The sequence below is a fragment of the Lissotriton helveticus genome, chromosome 3_1 (assembly GCF_964261635.1).
Source record: "Lissotriton helveticus chromosome 3_1, aLisHel1.1, whole genome shotgun sequence".
Lineage (NCBI taxonomy): Eukaryota > Metazoa > Chordata > Amphibia > Caudata > Salamandridae > Lissotriton > Lissotriton helveticus.
In genome coordinates this window covers 1717304594-1717322439 of record NC_136061.1, presented here as the reverse complement: position 1 = coordinate 1717322439, position 17846 = coordinate 1717304594, and the positions used below count along the sequence as shown (strand labels likewise).

Below are 17846 nucleotides of genomic sequence, written 5' to 3'. Positions count from 1 at the left end.
GGCTGTCTCCAGGTAGGCAGGCAAAGGATGTTTGGAATTTTTCTTGGCATACAGGAGGACCCTGTGCTCCTCTTTGGGGCCCAGGAAAACACGTCTGAGCCCCATCTGTCTGTGCTCCAGAAACGATGCAGATGCTTATCGAATTTTTTCTTGTGTTTATCGTTTTTTTTCCCTTAGCCTAAGAAAATATCCAGTCAGTGCCTGGCTCATTGCTAGGATACAGACACACACATCTCAATTTTTAGTTTTCATCAGTTCTGCCTCATTGCATTATGTCCTACTATTTCAAATACTTGTTTTCTGTTGTAATATGGAAGCATTTCACAGCTTATTTTAGTTGGTAGTAAATATTTCGGGGCAGATTTATGATGCCCTTGCGCCTCCTTGCGCCGCAATTGCGTCACGTAATGTGACGCAACAGCGGCGCAAACAATGTGCCCTATTTACAACGTGACGCATCTAGGAGATGCGTCACGTTGGAAACCTCTGCGCCATAAGGAGAAGTGACGCATCTAGGAGATGCGTCACGTTGGAAACCTCTGCGCCATAAGGAGAAGTTTCTGCGCAGGGGGGGCGTTCCTGCGCAGGAACGCCTCCTAAAAGTGGCTGAGTGAAATCTATGAGATTTCACTCAGCCACTTTCTCCGTCAATTCCTTACGCCTGCTTGAAGCAGGCGTAAGGGTGACGCACAATGCATTGAATAGGTGGCTCCTGTGCATTGCAGGAGTCATGTCGCACTTGTGACATGACTCCTGCAATGCGCCGCCCGTACGCCGAGAGATGCGTCACGCATCCTCACTGCCTTGCACCATGGTGCGCCGCATCATAAATGCGGCGCACCATGGGTGGCGGAGCAGTGGCGCACTGTGGCACATGTTAACTGGCGCATCCCTGGGGATGCGCCAGTTAACATAAATCTGCCCCTTCATTTCTATTAATCAGAACCTAAACAGATGACCCGTAAGTGCCAGAGTGTTTTTTTTTCCTTTCACGGAATAAGTTAAGTTGTGTATTTGTTTTTTTCCTTTTTTTACCCAAACGCCCCCTGCGTGCGCTGTTGTGCAGAATTAAAAGAAATAAAGTAAGGCCTTTTCAAACTTGGTAGTTCGCTGTGTAATCTGATGCAGAGACAAGAAGGTTTCTGGTTCTAGAAAAACAAAAATACGAACTTCTACAGCTTCATGTGTATTATTTATAATTTTATTTCATATCACTCGTTTGAGCTGCATTCACTAACTGACTTTTGCTCTTGGTATATTATCTATAATTGTATGGTTATGTGTGACGAAACTCTACATTTTGTACCTTGAAATGTTTAAATTAACTTTCTGTTCACAGTTAACACCACCGGATGGCGATAAAGACCACGAAGTCTTTCACGTGAGCCTCAAAACTCCATGGCTCCTTGACAAAACATAAACATAAGTTAGGAGTTTAATGAAATCATATAATCATTTTAAATAAAAAAGAGGCAATGAGAAAAAATAACAGCCTTTCGTTTTTGTCACAATTATTATTCTTTCTAATCTTCTTAACATTAAGATGTTATGTCAGGACAGACCCAAGTAACATGATTATGAATCATTGTGGCAAGTTTTAATGCAGATGAGAAAATAAATTAACCTAGCTATTACTGACTCGTCATGCTATCCTTTCTTTAGTTACAAATGAATAGTAAACATTTCAGCAATTTTTAGGTTAATCATGTAGAACTGATTACTCAAGAAGAATGTCATTAACGTTTAGTTAATTTATACTCTACAATATGACAAATGAAAATTAATGTTGCTGTTTTTAAGATATCAAATGGGTTATGATTCCAAGAAAAATGATTACCGTAAGAGATAACTGATAATGCTTGCCAGCGCCCAACAGCATTAGGGAACTTGTCAATAACGTTCAGTTACTTTTAGAATTAACTGAATTAATGTATATAACAATTTATGTATTCTTAGATTTTCCAGACACTGCACTTTAAAAGATAAATAATAGCACTTTTCTAAACTATTAAATGTGCACTAATGCATAAATAGAGCTGAAATATAATCCATTGCGTAAAAAACGTTTTTTTAGGATTGAAAAATAACATGGTGATTCTGTATTTTGTTCAGAGCTTTGTTTTTTTTGGTGTTTTTTTTTAAAGCATTTTGTTGCACGAACCAGATTTGTAGTAGTCACTGAAGCCATGCATCATTTTTGGGATCCTCTGATGCTGTAATAATTTTAGTACAAAACGAGCTTAAAAAGTACGAGAGGGAGTATTTTAAGGCATACGATATCAGCTGCAGGTACTTTAATAGAGATACCAAATAGTATTAACACACTACTGAGAATGACCTCCAGTTGAAACCCCATGTTGTGGAAAACATACATGCTAGTTATATCGTTTGGCATGAAATAATAAACATAAACCCCAAGAATAAAATAGGGCAACATGATTTTAATAGTGAAAATGTAAGAGGCAAAGGTAGAATGAGGCATGTCATGAAAGGGTTAAGAGTAGAAATTAGGTTACAGAAGATAGCCCCATCAAAAAAAGTGGGGAAAAAAGCTGAGCAGAGGGAAAATAAACTATTTTTAAAAATAGTTGAAGCAAGTGGTGGATGAGTGGTGTCCTCTCAATAGAAAAGAGTTGAAGGGAGGAATGGGGATTCAGAACAGCAATTTAATTTAAAAGAAAAAATCATCTCCCAGTAGCAGGTAGTGGAAATGGTAGGGGTTGATATGAAAAAGGATCTATTGAAACCTTGCAGAAACAACAACACACAAGACGTATTTTCAAGATTGCAGAAACAACAACACACCAGACACATTTTCAAGATTGAAATGTGCAACATTTAAATAAAAAAAATAAAAAAGCAGTTTTAAACAAGCACTGGCTTAGTCAACAAGTCTCACCATCGATACAGGGTGGTGCTCTATTGGGATTTGCCTTTGGTATCTTTTTTTGTCACAGGTGGCCACCATGCAAGCATGGCAGCCATCTTGTAACAGATTTTATATTTTTGGGAAAAACATTACAAGATGGCCACCATGCATGAGTGTACATGCATGGTGGCAATCATGGAATCACTTTTCTAGTGTTTTTTGAAAATACGTTCCGAATTGCCCACCATACATGTGCGCATCTTGTAATAGATTTTCTTATCATTTTTGAAAACACAGTAAACTTCTTAGTAATGACAATTGTGTTTTATCCATATCTTGGTGTTGAACACCTGATTTCTAGATGAAAAACTGACAGAAGTGGTTTACTCAGACATCATGTGAATGCCATCTCGGCAAATTATGGAGCATAGGGCCATATTTATCAAGGGTATGTTTCATTTTGCAACACGCAATGGGGTGCAAAAGCTACACAACACTTAGCATGCGATTTATAAAGCCTCACAAGGCCCCCTTGCGTGGCCCTGAGTGACATGATAAATTCAGAGTAATAAAATGCAGAGTAAATCTCTGCATTAAGTTAATCGGCCTCAGGGAGGCATTCCAACGGTGGTGGTGATGGGTATTCCCATGCAACAACCATGGATTTTGATACAGTTCCATATTTGTCATAAGTTGTAGACCTTGGAATAGGCCAAAACTGCTACGCCTCTTCAGGTGAGGTGTAATGAGGAGACACATGTTTATATCTCCTTGCTTTTTCCTCTTTCTATGTGTGCTGCATTCTGCAGCACACTTAGAAAGAAGTAAATACCTCATGTGATTATGTTTGTGCAGGAATGTGCCCCTTTTTGCACAAAAACAATCCTGCTTATAATCCTGCTTTTGTGCTAGGCAAAAGCCAGGACTGTGCCGGATTATGTTAAATGTGACAATTCTTGTCCTTTTTCTATCATGCAGCACAGCAAGGTGACTTGCTGGATTGTGTGATATGATGATAAAAATGCCACATAGTTCTTAAATTAATAAGCCCACCTTTCATTTCTTTGTGAGGGGTCAAAAACACAGGGGGACTAAGGTAATATCTATTTTGTGTAAAGCTTGTGGATATTTTGTTTCTCAAAATTAGTCTGAAGATGTGAACCCAAGGGGTTTCTGCTTATGCACTCTTGAATGTTTTGTATCCTTTGGTCTCCCATCTTCTTTCAGTTATTTTGACTGGGATTTGTTAACTATTTCATAGTTACTTAGGACTTGGTTGCCCTTTTCTGTAAATGTTTGAGAGCGTTTAGTAGGTCAGGTTTCTCAAGACAGAGATTTACATTTGGGATGGATTATTTAGATTTGAGAAAAGCATAAATCCGAAAACAAAGGATCAGAAATTATTTATGGTGACCAGGGGTAGAAAGATTGGTAAGAAACTGCACTCAATGTTGTTCTAGTGATATTCTATTGGTCATCACTGTGCCTGCACCCATACCTGTGGTTAGTCCCAGCAAAGTGTAGCAGAGGATTGCAGTAGATTTTTTTGGACCGTTTAAAATACTGCCTCCTAGGATGAGGTATTTTATAGTACTAGTTAAAGACCTATCAAGGTGGGTGGAAGTGCGAGGTGTGGCAGTACCCAACAGCAAGGCTGTGATTAGTTTTCCCTGGGATGTATTTTCCAGTAAAGGGACTCCAGAGAAGCTGCTCACAGATAATGGGGTTCAGTTCACCTCCATAGCTATGATGAAATTCCTGGATAAATGTGTGTAAAACATTTACGCACTCCTCTTTATCACCCACCCTTAAGCCAACAGAAAATGTGAAAGGTTCAACAGAGTATTGGTAGAATGCATTTAGAGTGCTGTAAGGTCTAAATGGATTGTGAAACTACAGTAAGAGAGTTGATTAGGGCTTACAGGTCCATGCCTCATTCCGTCATGGGGAGGTACTTTTTGAACTTATGAGAGGGAGAAAAGTGGTGTCCTCTTTCTGTCCCTTTCGGAAAGGGAAACATTGGTTACATCACCGTGTTTACACTTCAATACATTTACAACGCTGGTATTAAAACAAAAGACATTACAATGACTTGCAGTAAATGGCGCTCTAACCTAAGGAATAGTATGATTTACTATTCCAACACCTTCCCTACTGTACGTAGACTGGAGTTGGAATAGTAAATCATACTATTCCTAAGTCCAGCGCCCTCCAACGCAAGTCGTTGTAATGACTTGGGTTGTAATGCTTGCGTTGTAAAGGTATCACAGTGTAAACAGCGCAATGTAACGTCATATATTCTTTTGGGAAAGTTGAAATGATGGGTCAATGTTATGATATATCTGGGGCTTGTGAGAATGCAAAACTATTGAGAGATAAACACAGTGTTTTGCGCTGTCATAGAGATGCAAAAAATGAAAGTCAAATTTGTCAGAAAGTCTAGAGTTGAAGTAGGCGATATGTTATGAATCAAAGATCCACTTCTGCAAATAACAGGATTTTCCAAGTTTTAAGATCCTGTTAGGCTGACGGACATGAGAAGCAATGCGGTGCCTGTGTCAAATGGACAATTCTGTAATGTGCTGTGAGAATCTCAGAGAGCTCTATATTAAGAAAGAGTGTTAGGATTATCAGAGTGCCTATAAGATATGCAGACTAACTTATTGCTATAGTGCATTGCCATTATTTTCTTGATATTATTTTTGTGAACAACTAAATCTGTTAAACAATGTTTCACTTCTGTTTATAATTCACGCTTCTTTATTGAAAAAAAAATATATATACATATATAATGCATGAAAAAATAAAGGGAAAGATGTGTGGCATGTTAAGATAATATTTCTTCTCTGTTATGCTTTATATGATGTAAGTATTTTGTATAAGTCTATTGGTTTGTTAGGTCTTCCATTGTGGAATTATGATTGTCATGGTTAAAACTGTTTTGGCTGTTATATGTCTCTGGACCCTTTGAACCAGCTGCATTTTATGTGCTCTTCTTCAATAACAGTTTTGAAGCACTTCACATTGTGGCGAGTTACTGGTGTCTTAACTATGGCACATAAGATGAAGGTTGAGGACACCTGCCAGACAGCAATGTGAATCCCAGGGTTTCTCCAGAGTAATCCTGAGGTCCTTTCAAATTGACCAGACTGTTGGTTGCGGATGATGGGAGACAGATGGCCTTTCTGAATGTGTATCAACAGTTTGTACACCTTTACTGCTCCATTCTTCCCAAGGAGTACTTAATGTCAGTGATGACATTCTGCTGCACTTGAAGAACATCATCAACGACTCCGAGCTACTCGCCAAAGCCTACAGGATTATGGTGTCACACTCCACAAAGAAAAATGTCAATTTTTTAAGAAAACCATCAAGTTTCTGGGGTATATATTTGGCCAAGAAGGGGTCAATGATTCAGTTTGATTATCCTCCATGAATTTAACCCTTCCTTGCTTCTATCCCAAGTTTGCACTTCGATTTGTGGGCCCTTTTATGACTTTCAATATAGTATGTACTGAGGCACCAGTGCTACATGTATTCCAAGTTACGAAGGCTCTTTTTGTGGGAACCTGTACTGACAGCTGGGACTCCAGAGTACGAGGTAGAGGCTCTAAAAATCCGGATGAGTAAGCTGCTGTGGGAAACAGGAAACTGGAGAATGATTTAGAAGTACAACAAAAGGAAAAACACAAGGGGAGCTCATGAACCTAATCAGAAAGACTTTTGGGACAAAATAGGAATGCAGCAGTAGGCACTGCAAGAATCCAGGGCTCAAAAAGCAGTGTCAGCATAAGTTTCCTTAAACACGAAACACTTATAATTTTAACCGCCAGTCAGTTCCTGCAGGTCAATGCGGATTTGTTTACTTGTCATGCCCAGTAAGATCTTCTGCCAAAGCAACAGTCCCCAGATCATGTCTTCTTCTTCTGCATCTGATTACAGGCAGTCTAGCAGCACAAGGTGTGTCTGTTTCTGGCCTCGACCAACCACCTGCATGTCAGCTGCCATGGACACTAATTTGAGGGACCTGAAATTTCCACTGGACTCCAGGGATAATTATTTTGCGAATCATAAAAATAAAAATGGATTGCATGGCCAAGTATTCTGATAGAAGACGTGCCTCTCCCTGGCCTCACCCACGATCTGCAGACCAACTTCTTCGGGGTATTAACATGGGCCATGGAATTTTATCCCCTGAGCTGCTACCGTAGAAGGCATTACATGCCCCATGAACTCCAGATTTGTTTGAGGAAATGGATGGAAATCAGTGGGGGGACTATGCATCCTCTCACCTTTTTGTACACATCATCAGCATTCCAGGTCATGTTAACGCCCCCTATATGCCCCTTTGGGAAATCAGAAATGCTATGCAACACGTTTTATGCAAATAAAATTGAACAGAGCAGAAAGCTGGTATCCGGGCACTATCTGCATCTGTTTCAGGCCTCTACCAACCACCTGCATTTTAAGTCTCTTGGATTGGTATAGTGGGGATTCTAATCCCTCGTTATGCAGCCCTTAGGTAGTCTTTAGATGTCAGGTGTCAATTTTGTCAAGTGATCACACAGACACAGAGTGAGGATCTAGTCATCTTGGCACAAGGTGTAGTTTTCTCTAGCCTCTACTAGCCATCTATATTTCTGCTCCCTTAGGGGGGCTGATTGTTTATGTTACTCCACTCAAACTAGACTCTAAAAGGGAACTGAAATGTCCAACATATTCTATTGAGCATTTTTGCCAACTAAGAAAATAGACACTGTGTGGGGGGGCTGGGTATGCTCACAAAAGGTATGGCTCGAACTGGCTCCTACTCACTTATCTGCATTTTAGCTCCCAGACTTGAATGTTGATATTACATACACATAAATACAACCAAAGGAGGGAGGGAGAGGAAGAGGTGGCTTCAGTCTCCCCTATCAATTCATTTAAACTTAATAGAATCCACTCAGAAGGTGGTAGTGATCCCTAAAGTGATGGGGAGCACACAGTGTTGTTTGAATACCCCTCACACACCAAAAGGCCCCTTGGTGTCATGCTTCATCATCGGGGCCTTCGCATCCCTCTACGGGACGCGGCGTGCTGCGACTCACGAATACGTAGGAGCACTGATAGTGAACTATGTGTGTGTGTGTGTGTGTGAGAGGGAGTGAGTTGTGAGGTGAGAAAGTGAAGGTTAAAAAATACCTGGCTCGTAGGAAAAAATATATTTATTATGTCCTCGGCTGGTATTGGTAAAAGGGGTGTAAGACGAGGTTGTCAGTTATACGTATTAGGGTATACCAACCTCAAAAAGTGCGTCAACATGTTTCGGAGTCCAGCGACTCCTTCTTCAGGACGAGGATATACACGACTATCCTCACCTTACTCACATGGGATTGAAATGTAAAAGTGTATTCTACAAAAAAACTAGGTGAAATGTACCTATAGGTGTTATCGTATGTATAAGTTCTGTTGCGCCCAATTGGCGTTGAAGATATAGAACTTATGAACCAAGGTTATCTGACCTCATGAGCCTTAGCTTGGTATTGAGGGTTCCTTCCTCACTGCTCAATATAGCAACGGTTACTGCACGACCTAGTAGACTGCCATCCCCTCAACGCGGCTCCGACATTGAGGGGATGGCAGTCTACGAGGTCGTGCAGTAACCGTTGCTATATTATATATATATACACACATAGTTCACTATCAGTGCTCCTACGTATTCGTGAGTCGCAGCACGCCGCGTCCCGTAGAGGGATGCGAAGGCCCCGGTGATGAAGCATGACCCCAAGGGGCCTTTTGGTGTGTGAGGGGTATTCAAACAACACTGTGTGCTCCCCATCACTTTAGGGATCACTACCACCTTCTGAGTGGATTCTATTTTGTTTAAATGATATTACATACACATTCATTCTATTTTCGAGGACATAAAGAGGCCCATAGACATGAGGGATATTTTTTGAGAAATGGAATAGGATGCTTGCTCTGGTCTCTGCTTACCATTTGCATTAGCCCTCTCATATGAAAGCTCCCATATGGCAGCATATCAGGCTGTTATCCCAGACGTGACCACTTGGGAGACTTGAAATTCCCCCTAGATGCCAGGAAACAATGTTGTAAGTTGTAGGAATATAAACAAAGTAAGGAGTAGGCATCAAAGCACAAGGCTTTACCCGGTTGAAGAATATGTAGGGTATTATCCTCTGACCCGGTCCACTAAGTGCCTAAACAATTTGATGATTTTTGTAGGAATAAAAAAATGTAACCAGATATCCCAGCACAAGGCATGACTCTGCTGGCCTCTACCAAATACCTGGTTTTCAGTTCAACTGGGGTCAATGTGGGGGGGAAGGTCTGAAATGCTTGTGGTGCAGCAGGGATAATTTTTATGAGAAATCGGAAGTGGATTATGAGGAAATGCATCATTTCTTATCCCTCTTTGGCCTCTATTCACCACCTTCATTTAGGCAATCGTGATGGACTGGTTTGGGGTTATTTCCCACAACCGTGACAACACAGGTGACCTCTAATTCCCTTTGATATAAAAAATTATTTACGGAGAAATGGCCATCAGATGTGGCCACTGCCCATCCTGTGCATTTTAGTTCCCAGTGGGGCGAATATCAGGGGTTTTAGCAGACTAATCCTTTTTTCATGCAGCATTTAAAAAGCCCCACGCGACACCAAGGATAACTGTTTATGCAATAATATTATAGACAATCAGATCATCCTAGCAGAAGGCTTTTCTTTCTCTGCCCTCCTACCATCAACATTTTAGCTCCTATGGGAGCAGATTGCGAGGCAAACCTTCCACGGTGAATCCTAGGTGACCTGAATTCACTAATAAGAAGAGATAATTTATGTTTTATACTGAGGAAATAATACATGCTGTCCCCATGACCTTTAGTCTGGTTCCTTTGCTCCTCTACTCATTTAACCCATATTTCACTGTAAACCCATACATAGTTTTTATGAACCTTGATCGCATAACCCTGAGTCAACTTCTAAAACAAAATCTCCGAGAGGCATTATTGGCCTCAGACCATTGTCAAGAAAACTAAGACAGCACTGTATCAGATCTCACTCTGGAGAAGAAAGGTTAAACCATCCCTACCCGAAACTGACTTCAGTTCAACAGTGTAAGCACTAATCCATGCCCATCTGGATGAACCCAAGTCACAGCCTTCCTCCTCTACCGAGGCTCCCTTAAATGGATTCCTAGATGCTGCTGCTTGCCTCATCATAGGCAGGAGGAAATTTGAACGCATAATCTCAACACTAAAGGAAATTAATTAGCTCCCCCATAGACCTGCAAACAATCAACACCAGCTGCATAACCTGCAATTCCCTCAGACACATCACCCATGCAAACCTCGGCAGAAGCCAGCTGTCTTCTGCAGACAATGCAGCAGTAGAACCCAAACGTTGCAACACCAGAAACTGAGAAATGCTAAATGAAAAATATGAGTTCATATCTTCTCAAGCAACACCCTCAGGAACTAGTTCAACTCCCCCATCAACTTTAGAACTGCTTGTACCCTTATTCTTGTCATAAACAAATTGATATCTTCAAGGAACACTAGCACCTCATCCTCTCTAACGCTCATCCTTCTTTATCACACTGTGTCTTCACACTTCTACTCAGTACAACATATAGGTCTGCACTATTTAAATACCATTACATGCATGAATACATCTTGTGTCATAATTGGACTACGCTGTGGTAATATCACTTTGGAGAAGAAAAGGTCAAAACTGCATCAATTTGTAGAACATTGTGGTTACATGATTTGTCATTGAGATTTGATAAGTAGTTTGCCTTCAGTTTTCAATCCCATTGTTGCTCAGTGGTCAGGAAAACCTACCTAAGGCACCCATTTTTATAAAGCTACAGAAACGGGAGCATGTAAGAAGGGGTTGTATGTGTAGATTTTACAGCTCCTCCGGATGCATAATGGCTTTCAAACAGGAGATAGTCAAGAAAATCACTGTTTCCTAACATTTAAATCACAAAACGTGTTGTAACTGACTACTGCAAACGTCCTGCCATCGTTATACTGTTGCCTCCTATCAGTAAAATTAATCCCTCACTACTTAATATTGTGGTGAACAACCCTTAATAGCAAATGATGTCCCTCTTTGTGTGCTATTTTGGTCAACAAATCTAAAACAGAGATAAGCATACTTGATCCAGCTCCAGGAAGCAGTTAATACATTCTCAGAGGCCCTTTTCCATCCATTCTTTACAAAAACGCCCTCAAATGTAAAAAAAGGCAAGCTTTGACTGCACATCAGAAAAAAATTGAATATTTCTATTCATTTTCAAGCATAATGTGTTAGGATTAAATAGGGTTCAGGATCAGAAACATGTAATTGGGTTGATTTCATGATTTCATGCTCATTTTCAGGACGAAGTATTTCAATGAATGCTTATTTGCAATTAGCAATGCTTGTTTGTTCTTGTACTGAATACGGTTAGCAATGCTTGTTTGTTCCTGTTGACTGTTCCAAGCTATCACGCTCCAAGCTAACGTAAGCGCTTATGAATATTCATGCTTTGGAACACGTGGAGCCTTGTCCTAACTGAAGTTACACAGCACGTTTCACGTTTTCACATGTGTGTCCTAAAAAGCTATAAAAACCCCTGCCTAACTCGCAGAAGACGCTTCGCTTCAAGATTGCTGCGTCTTCCACAAGTGTTCCAGTCTGCGGAGTTCCTGCCCTTCAGTCCTTCTCTCTCCTTTCCCTCCCGCTCCGCTTACCTGATTTCTGCTCCTGATTCCTTTCCATCCCTCGTCGTTTACGGAGCTGCAGAAAAGCTTTTCACCGGCATTCCTGATTCCTGATTCTATGTCAGGAAGCGGAGGCGAGGATTTTGCTTGTCCTTTCTCCATCTTATTGGACAGCACGTTAGAAGTAAAAAGAAAAACATCAACTATGAACTACCCTAACCAACATGGCAGCGGTAGTCATGGTAATACAGTAACCAATCATAGTCCACAGTAACAGCATAAAGGAATCCCACGTCGGTAGTCCTTCCTCTTTCTCCATTGCTGCCGCGTCAAGATAAGTCCAGTTTTTCTCCTCAGCTTATTCTTGTGGCGTGGCAGTGCGTTTTATTCATTGTTGACAACATATTTCGTCATAATTTTACATTGCGACTGTTGTCCTGCTTTGTAGGCTGTTTGTTTCTTCGTGAAGACGCGGTAGGCTTTTGGCCCGAGCATCTCTGTTGCGCGCATGCGCGGTCTGTGGCGTCTTCTTCGACGCTGACCGGCTTTTCTCCTCAGCGCATCTCCGCGCTGATGGTGAACACGCGCCGAGGCAAGGCGCTTCGCTTAATTTTAATCGTGCCTCGTTCCCCACACTGACGCTACTGTATTGTGGCAAGATTATTTAAGTGACTGGTTTTTTTCTTGTGTATTTATAAATATTTACATTCATAACATGTCAGTCACTTTATTGGCAAAAAAATGTCCACAGTATCTGGTATTGCCTGTGGGTACCTGTGTTGGGGAACACCCCTTTTAATTAGTTTGGGGCGTTTTTAATTGTATGGGTGCCCAGTCTTCTGCGCAAATGCAGACTCGTCAAGAACAAGATGGTGTAGCTGTGGATTCTGAGCAGCCTCAACAGCCCTTATTGCGCCCTCCTGTAGAGGTGGACAGACTCCTATCTTCGGCTATTGCCCAGGCGCTGGCACCTCTACAGGATAGCGTTAATAAACTGTCTGCCCATGTTTTTAAAACTGTTTCAGGTGTTTTTGGAGACAGTGGGGCTGGGCCCAGTGGGGTGCTTGCTGTACCTTCACGCACGGCCAAGAAGCGTGACGCGGGGCACCTGGAAGGCTTCAGCAGACTTGCAGAAGTCTTTCATAAGAGTGCGCGCACGCTAAGAAGCGCACCCTTCCGGGGGGACGACTCACCCGGGGATATTGGTGGTACTTCCACCCAGGACCTTGCCCCGGAGGAAGGGTTTCCCCAAGAGGGAGTAGATGACGAGGATGACTACGGTGATGACGATGACGATGCATCTTCTGAAGATATGTCTGACATTAGTAGGTCTTGGCGCCCTAAATCTAATGTCTCGGATTATGGTGAGGGTGACCTAGTTTCCCCAGACATGTTTGACCCTAACTCTATTTACAGACCCCGTTCTTCAGAGTGGGTTCCCGAGAAATCAACGGCTGACTACGTGGCTGCTAAACTTAGGCAACCGCTCTCTCAGGATGTGAGACTGCGTTTACGTTCTGAATGTCTTCGCCCTTCTCTTCCGCAGCCACTCCTGAAATAGACCCGAAGTTATGCACTTTTTTCGCTAAGTATGTTAAGGACCCTAAGAAAGGAATTGACAGGTCCTGGAAAGTCGGTCAGGACAAGTTGTTAGACGTTGTCGGTCCCCTTACAAAAATTATTGAACTTGCCCAGCGTTCCAAGGAATCGGGTATTCCACTCCCAGTTGAGGACGTAGCGAGTTGGGCACAGAGGGCTATTTGTCTCCTTGGCAATGCCAACTGTGCTCTCTCTGCGGAGCGTCGCAGGTCTCTTTTACTAAAAATGTATCCCAAGCTTGGTGAGTTATCTTCTTCGGAGGCAGGTTCGGTAGAGCAAGGTACCTTGTTTGGTGACCCTTTCGTGAAAGAACTTGGGAAGTTTGTGGCTACTTTTTCAGCCTTGGATAAAGCACAAGCTTCAATGAAGAAAATGTTTCCTAAGAAGGTTTTTGGCGGGGCCGGCAGAGGCAGGGGTCGCTCTTCCGGCCGCCAGTTCCAGCAAGGCCCCAATAGAGGTCAGTTCAAAAGGAACAATGGATGGAATGATGGACGTCAAGGTTCCTTCTATCCTTCCCGTGGAGGCAGAGGCCAGGGCAGAGGACGTGGAGGCAATCAGTTCAACGCCAAAGGATTCAACGGTGAGTTTTTCCATCATTTCTCCGGTACGTCTGGGGGGAAGGATTGCTTTAATTCTTCAGGCCTGGTTGGATCTCACATCAGACCCTTGGGTTCTAGAAACTGTTCAAGGTTTTCACATAGAGTTTTACGGTTCCCCCGTTCAACTCTCACGTCCTCGTCCATTGGTTTTTTCTCTCCCAGACCAGGAGCTTATAGATTTAGAAGTTCGAGCTATGCTGCAAAAAGGCGCCATCACTCCTTCTTCTCTTCATCCAAATGGCTTTCTCAGCAACATCTTTCTGGTCGAGAAAAAAGACAAAGGGTTCAGACCAGTCATCAATCTTCGTTCATTCAACGAATGGGTCATTTACAGACATTTCAAGATGGAGGGTACCCATCTTTTGAGAGACCTCCTTCTTCAGAACGATTGGTTGGTACGTTTGGACCTGAAGGATGCATATCTTTCAGTTCCGATTTACCCTCCTCATTGCCGATTCCTCCAGTTTCTATGGAGAGATCAGATCTACGAATTTCCTACTCTCCCCTTTGGTCTTTCCTCAGCACCTTGGTGTTTTACCAAACTCCTTCGACCCGTGGTGGAACATCTAGGCACCATGGGATTTCGTCTGAGCATTTACTTGGACGACATTCTTTTGATGAATCAATCCAAGGATCTTCTTCTCCATCATTTTCAGGTGACCATAACTACTCTTCAATCTCTGGGGTTCATCATCAATGCCCAGAAGTCGGAGTTAATCCCTCAGCAGGAAATTACTTTCCTGGGTTTTCTGATAAGAACTACGGATGCGACATTACATCTCCCTTCTCAAAAGATTACCAAGATCAAGAAGGAAATTCGCAAGGTCCTTAGTCGGGACCGGATTTCTCTCCGTCTCTTGGCCAGGATAGTGGGCTTACTGTCTTCATCGATCCAGGCCATTTTTCCAGGCCCGCTTCATTACAGGGCTCTCCAGAGACTAAAAGCGTTTCATCTCCGCAAAGGTCTCACATACTCGGAACTCATTTCTTTATCCATGGAAGCCTGATCGGAACTCCTATGGTGGTTGGATCACATGGATGCATGGAACGGGAAGGCGATCTTCGGCTCCCGTCCAGATCTTGTGATCGAGTCGGATGCCAGCCGCCAGGGATGGGGAGCCCGGTGCGGCTCCCTCTCGGTGGGTGGCAGATGGACGGAGAAGGAACTTCATCTTCACATCAATTGCTTGGAACTCCTTGCGGGTTCGTTCGCCATTCACTCGTTTACAATGAACAAAGTCTCTTGTTGTGTCCTTCTTCGGATGGACAACACGACTGCGGTCAGGTATATCAATCGCCTGGGCGGCACCCACTCCAAAGTCCTGGCGGATCTCGCGAAGGATTTCTGAAACTATTTTCTTCTACGCCAGATTTCAGTCATGGCGGAGTATCTTCCCGGCGAGATGAACTCTGTGGCAGGCTGGCAGTCCAGGAACTTTCGGGACGTCAGCGATTGGAAGCTGGATCCTTCTGTCTTTCAGATGATCTCGGATTTTTGGGGTCTTCCTCAGATGGACTTGTTTGCGTCCAGGTGGAACGCCCAACTTCCCCGGTTCTACAGCTGGAAGCCGGACCCGGGTGCGGAAGCAGTAGATGCCTTCCTGCAGGATTGGTCCCGGTTTCCAGCTTACGCATTTCCCCCGTTCCTGTTCATTCAAAGGGTAGCAGCCCAGGTCCGCAGACTACGAGCCTCTCTAATCTTGATCACTCCTATATGGAAGGCTCAATGCTGGTTCCCGTCCCTTCTGGAATTATCTTGGGACAGACCTATTCGGCTGCCAGTATCCGACCTCATTCTGACGGATCCTTTGGGTCATCCACATCCTCTGGTTCTCCAAGGCCATCTACGTCTATTGGCCTGGAGGATTTCAGGAGACGTTGGTCTAACGACTCACTTTCGAAAGACGCTGAACTCCTCATTCAGAGAGCCTGGGCCCCTAGTACCACTAAACGATATCGATCTGCCTGGAACAGATGGGTTTGTTGGTGTGTGGCAAAACACTTGGATCCCGTGGGCTTATCTGTGACAGAAGTAATTAACTTCCTTGCTCAACTTTTTAACGACAAACTTGCTTACTGTACCATCAATTCTTTCAGATCAGCAATTTCCGCGGGTCATGCCCTTGTGGATGGTTCTCTTGTCGGAGAGCATCCTTGGCTTTGCAAACTCCTCAAGGGTATTCGCCTGTCACGTCCACCGGAACCGCGTTATTCTGGTCTTTGGGACGTGAATGTAGTTTTACGATTTCTTCTATCCTGACAGGATAACGAATACCTTTCACGCAAGGAACTTTCGGCTAAATTGGCTATTCTCCTATGTCTCATTTCTTGCAAACGGGCTTCCGATGTCCACGCCCTTGATATTTCTGCCAGAGTCTTTACCCCTGAAGGTGTTACTTTTACCGTCTCTAGAAGAACTAAGTGTAATGCCAGGTCAGTATCTTACCCGGCTTTTCCGGATTCACCTAAACTTTGTGTTGTTCGTTGCCTCAAAACTTATGAGGATGTCACTTTAGAACTCCGCCCCCCGGGCGAAAGACAATTGCTAATTGCGATAAAGAAACCTTTCAAAGCGGTTTCTTCTCCCACCATTGCCAGATGGATCAGGTGGATTATGTTTGAGGCTGGTATTAACATTACAAACTTCGGCGCTCACTCCACTAGAGGCGCTATGGCTTCCAAGGCTGTCCAAGTTGGGGGCAGATTGGAAGATATTATGAATGCAGCGGATTGGTCTTCAGATTCAACTTTTAAAAAGTTTTATTTTAAACCAATACGTGAGGCAACCTCTTTGGTGGTGAGTAGGCTTTAAACAAGCAAAATCCTCGCCTCCGCTTCCTGACATAGAATGAGAAATTTCCTAGTTCACACAAAGGAAAGTTTCAATTCTATTAAGGACACGGAGGCGAGGATTTTCCCACCCTGGCTTTATCTAGCCTTCCCTCCCTGACCTATGGATTCCAGTAATGGTTTCTTCATACGAGGGAAGTAATATTTTTTTCATATGTATTGATGTGTACATTTGATTGATGTATTTTTTACTGGATATATCTTGTATTACTGCATTTATCTTTGATTGTTTCCATTGCAATGTTTTAGATTTTTATCAACATTGTTCTGGACGAGATATTATTATATTTTCTCTTCCCTAGGTTCCGATCAGAAAACGGACTAGAGGGTAGAGGACTTCTTTCCACCGGCAGCATCGAAAGAGGAAGGACTACCGACGTGGGATTCCTTTATGCTGTTACTGTGGACTATGATTGGTTACTGTTTTACCATGACTACCGCTGCCATGTTGGTTAGGGTAGTTCATGGTTCATGTTTTTCTTTTTACTTCTAACGTGCTGTCCAATAAAATGGAGAAAGGACAAGCAAAATCCTCGCTTCCGCGTCCTTAATAGAATTGAAACTTTCCTTTGTGTGAACTAGGAAATTTCTCAGTCCTCGGCTTTTCAACATCGCTTCAACTTCCTGTTTCCTGACGGTATATTTAAAAGACCGGACCTTGTCCCACGGAGATCCTGGCTTCGGCGTAGTTCCTCTTCAGGGGACCTTTGAGAAAGTAAGAACATTTCATGATTGAGCTCGATTAAACAAACCTTGGCAAATTCAATTCCAAGAGCAATGAACATAATTGCAACTTTACATCACTTTGAAAAGCTTTAAGGAGAAAAACGTTGGAAATAATACTTTTGAACAAAACGTATTCAAGACTTGAAAGCATAATTGAAAGTTTTAGGTACCAGAACTTTTTAGAAGGTGTTTTGTGAATAATTTGCGGTGAATTATAACTGCACTGTCAAGTACCAATTATTGTAACTTTTACTAAGGTTCTAAATGTATAAGGAATCGTAGGCATAGTAGGTTGCCTTGTTTTTTCTTGTCTTCTAACCTTTTACAGACCCCAAATTTACTGCTTAAGAAAATATAAGCAAGGTAAGAGAAGTTAAGTTGTATAATGTTGGTTAACATGGTTTTACTAACATAATAACCAGTTGAAATCTGACGCTATCATTGAACCCAAGCATTTATCAATCTATATTTGTATTTGAAGGTGCAAATATC

General features: G+C 42.6%; 1 long non-coding RNA gene across 3 annotated transcripts in view; it reads left to right on the top strand.

Moving 5' to 3' along the window:
* LOC144825107 (uncharacterized) overlaps positions 1–17147 on the top strand; it is a 572034-nt gene extending 554887 nt beyond the window's left edge. For all 3 annotated transcript variants that reach the window (XR_013609272.1, XR_013609274.1, XR_013609273.1), the window contains one exon: positions 16931–17147. This is a non-coding gene — a long non-coding RNA (uncharacterized LOC144825107). The remainder of the gene's footprint in view (positions 1–16930) is intronic.
* Positions 17148–17846: the final 699 nt, after the last annotated feature.